We start from the raw sequence: 6,000 nt of genomic DNA, 5'->3' as shown, positions 1-6,000 counted from the left end.
AGACTATTAAATTTTACGGAGGCCTCTATAGGGCAGGGACCGGTTTGTTATGATCCAGTCGAACCAATGCAAATAGGGGGCGCCACTAGACGGGTGAATCCTCCTAAGTTCCGCTGTAGGTCAGAGGTTTGTTTTCGTTGTGGGGGGAGGGGTCATTTTGTAAAGGTTTGTCCCTCAGAACCCAAGAAACCACAAACAAAGGAGCCGCCGGGAAAACTAGAGTCCCCAGATTGTGCGGAGGATAACAGTCTGGGCGTATTCGTTTCCTCCATACGCATGTCTCAGTTTTTGTTGTCCGCTACCGTTGAGGCGGGCAATAAGACTGAGATCTGTTCTGTCTTTTTGGACAGTGGGGCGGGGGTCAACTTGGTGGATTCACGGTTTGCTAAGGCTCTGGGTTTTACTCCAGAACCGATACGCAGAACTATTCCTGTTTTTGCCATCGACTCCTCCCCTCTTACTCAGAAAGAGTTAACTCAGATCATCCATAATATCCATCTGCAGGTAGGGGACCTCCATAAAGAGCATATCTCGTGTTATGTCCTGGACGGTCTTCCGGCTCCTATGGTATTGGGGCTTCCCTGGCTGGTGACTCACAATCCAGTGGTGGATTGGCAGGCCGGGGAGATTGTGGAGTGGAGTGAACATTGTAAGGACAACTGCTTGAGTAGTAGGTGCTCTACACTCTCTGTAACATCTTTACCTGCCTTTCTGTTAGATTTTATGGATGTGTTCTCTGAGAAGGGATGTCAGGGGTTACCACCTCATCGTCCATATGATTGCCCGATTAATCTACTACCTGGGGCCAAACTACCTAAAACCCGGTTATACAATCTTTCCGGCCCGGAGAGGAAGGCTATGAAAGATTATATTTCGGAGAGTTTGGCTAAGGGACACATCAGACCCTCTTCTTCACCTGTGGCTGCAGGGTTCTTTTTCGTTAAAAAGAAAGATGGGGGCCTACGTCCTTGCCTGGATTTCCGGGAATTAAACCGGATAACTATCCGAGATCCCTATCCTCTTCCTCTCATTCCCGACCTCTTTAATCAGGTTGCTGGTGCTAAATGGTTCTCCAAAATGGATCTCAGAGGAGCCTATAACCTGGTTCGCATCAAAGAGGGGGATGAGTGGAAGACGGCTTTTAATACTCCGGAAGGGCATTATGAAAATCTGGTCATGCCATTTGGTCTTACTAATGCGGTATTCCAACATTTTGTCAACGATATTTTTAGTCACCTTATCGGGAGATTTGTTGTGATATATCTTGATGACATCCTGGTCTATTCCCCGGATCTGGATACACATAAGATCCATGTGAGACAAGTGCTGCAGATATTAAGGGCCAACAAATTGTTTGCTAAGTTAGAAAAATGTGTGTTCACCGTAAAAGAACTGCCATTTCTGGGGTATGTGTTGTCAGATTCAGGTTTCCGCATGGATCCAGAGAAAGTCCGGGCGATTATAGATTGGGATCTGCCTGAGAACCTGAAGGCATTGCAACGCTTCCTGGGGTTTGCCAATTTTTATAGAAAGTTTATAAAAAACTATTCCTTGGTGGTCAAACCACTGACGGACATGACCCGAAAGGGATCCGATTTTTCCAAATGGTCACATGCAGCCAAAACTGCCTTTGCATCTCTGAAGGAGAGATTCACCTCGGCCCCTATTCTCGTACAGCCAGATGTCTCGCTTCCTTTTATTGTAGAGGTTGACGCATCAGAGGTGGGGGTGGGAGCGGTACTATCTCAGGGCCCGTCCCCTGGTGAATGGCGTCCGTGTGCTTTCTTTTCGAAGAAATTGTCTACTGCAGAAAGGAACTATGATATTGGCAACAGGGAACTTTTGGCTATTAAGTTGGCTTTTGAGGAGTGGCGTCATTTTTTGGAGGGGGCGGTTCATCCCGTCACGGTGATTACTGATCACAAAAACTTATTATATCTGGAGTCTGCTAAACGTCTCACCCCTAGACAGGCTCGGTGGTCGTTATTTTTTACTAGGTTTAATTTTGTAATAACCTATCGCCCGGGGGCAAAAAATACTAAGGCGGATGCATTGTCTCGAAGTTTTCCTGGAGGGGGTGATGTTGAGGTACCAGAGCCCATTTTGCAAAAGGGGGTGGTGGTCTCTGCATTACACTCAGGTTTGGAGGGGAGGGTGTTGGAAGCTCAGGGGGATGCCCCGGCCTCCTGCCCCTCGGGTAAACTGTTTGTGCCAGAAAATTTACGACTGGAGATACTAAAAGAACACCATAACTCCACACTGGCAGGACACCCAGGTAGTAGGGCAACCTCTGAGTTAGTGTCTCGTCGGTTCTGGTGGCCTAAATGGCGCCAGGAGGTGTTGAATTTTGTGTCTGCATGTGCTACCTGTGCTCGTTCTAAGGTAGATCATACTCGTCCGGTAGGGCGTCTTTTACCTCTGGCCATCCCCAACAGGCCTTGGACGCACCTGTCAATGGATTTCATTACGGATCTACCAGTATCAGCGGGGAAGACTGTTATCCTTGTAGTTGTTGACAGATTCAGTAAAATGGTGCACTTTATTGCTCTTGCCGCATTGCCTAATGCTAACACACTGGCTCAGGTTTTTATTGACCACATCGTGAAGCTTCACGGGGTCCCTTCCGATATTGTTTCGGATCGTGGTACCCAATTCGTTTCTAAATTTTGGAAAGCTTTTTGTTCTCGTTTAGGGGTTCATCTGTCGTTTTCTTCATCTTTCCATCCACAGTCCAACGGTCAGACTGAACGTACCAATCAAAACCTAGACATATTTGAGATGCTTTGTTTCCGAAAATCAGGAGGAATGGTCATCTTATTTACCGTTAGCCGAGTTTGCCATTAATAATCGTCGTCAAGAATCCACCGATAAGTCACCATTTTTTGGTGCGTATGGTTTCAATCCTCAGTTTTGTACGTTTAGTGAGGGGGGGCTGTCTGGGATTCCCGAGGAGGAACGATTTGCCTCTTCACTTTCTTCAGTGTGGCAGAGTGTGCAAGAAAGTTTGAAGAGAATTGGTGGTAGATACAAACGTGCGGCTGATAGGAAGCGCTCTGAAGGTCCGGACCTTGGGGTGAATGACTTGGTGTGGTTGTCTACCAGAAATATCAAGTTGAAGGTTCCCTCGTGGAAATTAGGTCCGAGATTTATTGGTCCTTATAGGGTAATTAAGATCATTAACCCGGTGGCTTTTCGTCTGTAGCTACCTCAGACTCTAAGGATCCATAATGTCTTCCACAGATCTCTGCTTAAGAGATATGTAGAACCTCCTGAACCATTGCCACTACCGCCTCCACCGGTGGTTGTTGATGGCAGTCTTGAGTTTCAGGTAGAAAAGATTGTTGATTCACGATATGTTCGCCGCTCTCTTCAGTACCTGGTGCACTGGAAAGGTTATGGTTCCGAAGAGAGAATGTGGGTTCCAGCATCAGAGATAAAAGCGGACAGACTCATTCGGGCTTTTCATAGCTCCCATCCGGAGAGGCCTGGTCTTGAGGGTCCAGGGGCCCCTCGTAGAAAGGGGGGTACTGTCACGACTGTGACTGATCCAGACAGGTCTGGGAGGAGAAGGTCGCAGCGGCTTGCTACTCGCGATAGCTTGTGAGTTTGCTCCGTGGTTCATGGTATGTCATCTGGGTTTTGCCTTGTGAACCTTTTTGTCCTGACTGGGAGTTTGTAGGCATCCTTCTCAGGTGAGTCCTGTCTGCCACTCCCAGCTACTATATTAGTTTCACTTTCACTTGCAGTCATTGCCAGATATAGTCCTTACTTCCAGTTCTATTCTGACCTTTGAAGGAGATCGTTTGATGGTGTTGCTGTGGAGCTCTTGTCCGGCGTGGACTGTCGTGATTGGGATCGCCTTCTCTGCTCGTGACTGGATAAGTCTATCTCTGATATAGTTTGTTTGTTGCTGTCTTCCCCTGCTGTTCTCCTAGACATGAGTGATGGTGACTAGTGCTCCCATCGGCCTTTCCCCACTCTAGGCTTTAGGGTGACTGAGGGTTTAGGCATCCTGCTCGCCGCACGGGTTCACACCCCGTCTAGGGTATCAGGGCAGACAGGTGCCAGCTTAGGGTTAGTCAGGGGTGGCCATACTATTCCTATCCGTAGATAAGGGTCCCCCTTCCCCTCCGTCTGGTGCGACACGACTGCTGCTGGGGTAGCGGTCGTGACAGATGCTTGAAATCATTGTTCTTCCATTGTTAACCATGGTGACCTGCAAAGAAACGCATGCAGCCATCATTGCGTGGCATAAAAATGGCTTCACAGGCAAGGATATTGTGGCTACTAAGATTGCACCTCAATCAACAATTTATAGGATCATCAAGAACTTCAAGGAAAGAGGTTCAATTCTTGTTAAGAAGGCTTCAGGGCGTCCAAGAAAGTCCAGCAAGCGCCAGGATCGCCTCCTAAAGAGGATTCAGCTGCGGGATCGGAGTGCCACCAGTGCAGAGCTTGCTCAGGAATGGCAGCAGGCAGGTGTGAGCGCATCTGCACGCACAGTGAGGTGAAGACTTTTGGAAGATGGCCTGATGTCAAGAAGGGCAGCAAAGAAACCACTTCTCTCCAAAAAAAACATCAGGGACAGATTGATCTTCTGCAGAAAGTATGGTGAATGGACTGCTGAGGACTGGGGCAAAGCCTCTTTCCGATTGTTTGGGGCATCTGGAAAAAGGCTTGTCCGGAGAAGAAAAGGTGAGCGCTACCATCAGTCCTGTGTCATGCCAACAGTAAAGCATCCTGAGACCATTCATGTGTGGGGTTGCTTCTCATCCAAGGGCTCACTCACAATTTTGCCCAAAAACACAGCCATGAATAAAGAATGGTACCAAAACACCCTCCAACAGCAACTTCTTCCAACATTACAACAACAGTTTGGTGAAGAACAATGCATTTTCCAGCACGATGGAGCACCGTGCCATAAGGCAAAGGTGATAACTAACTGGCTCGGGGACCAAAACGTTGACATTTTGGCCTGGAAACTCCCCAGATCTTAATCCCATTGAGAACTTGTGGTCAATCCTCAAGAGGCGTGTGGACAAACAAAAACCCACTAATTCTGACAAACTCCAAGAAGTGATTATGAAAGAATGGGTTGCTATAAGTCAGGAATTGGCCCAGAAGTTGATTGAGAGCATGCCCAGTCGAATTGCAGAGGTCCTGAAAAAGAAGGGCCAACACTGCAAATACTGACTCTTTGCATAAATGTCATGTAATTGTCGATAAAAGCCTTTGAAACGTATGAAGTGCGTGTAATTATATTTCACTACATCACAGAAACAACTGAAACAAAGATCTAAAAGCAGTTTAGCAGCAAACTTTGTGAAAACTAATATTTGTGTCATTCTCAAAACTTTTGGCCACGACTGTACACTTCTTTATATTAAAAAAAACACCCATCAGTTTTTAAAGCATGACGTGTGTTCAGAGTACAGGAGCGGACATTACGTGTTTTTTATTTCATTAGCATATCACTTCTCTGTAAAAATTATTTATAACATTTTCACTTTTATAGATTTGTTTAGGATTTAGCTGTAGACAATTTGGCAAGGATAAGAGAGATACAAAACCTTTATAGCTGGAGGTGCCATTCTGACTCAGTTGGACATTAACAATCATTTTCTGGGACTCATGCCAATATGTAGCTTTCAGAAATGATGTTTCTACCCACAGCACAAAAAGGGAATCCCAGCAAGAAGTCGGAAGATTAGGATATTGTGGGGAGAAAATCACAGCAAGTCGTCCAAATTGTGTATTTTAAGTGAGTGTCACAGTCAGGAAAATCTGAACAATGCACAAAATGCAACAAAGAAAAGATTTCTGAAAATCACCGAGATTCCTGATACGACCACATCCAAAAATAGCATTCATGGTTTAACCCATTCATTAGAGTGGGCAGTACCTGCTGCCCTGAGCCCGATAGCATCATAGAAAGATACACGTATGTAGATTGGAAGGAAAAAGTTTAAAGGGGTTGTCCAGCCAAACGTGTTTTTTCAA

Source organism: Bufo bufo, chromosome 3, assembly GCF_905171765.1.
Source record: "Bufo bufo chromosome 3, aBufBuf1.1, whole genome shotgun sequence".
Taxonomy (NCBI): domain Eukaryota; kingdom Metazoa; phylum Chordata; class Amphibia; order Anura; family Bufonidae; genus Bufo; species Bufo bufo.
This window is presented reverse-complemented; position numbering follows the sequence as displayed.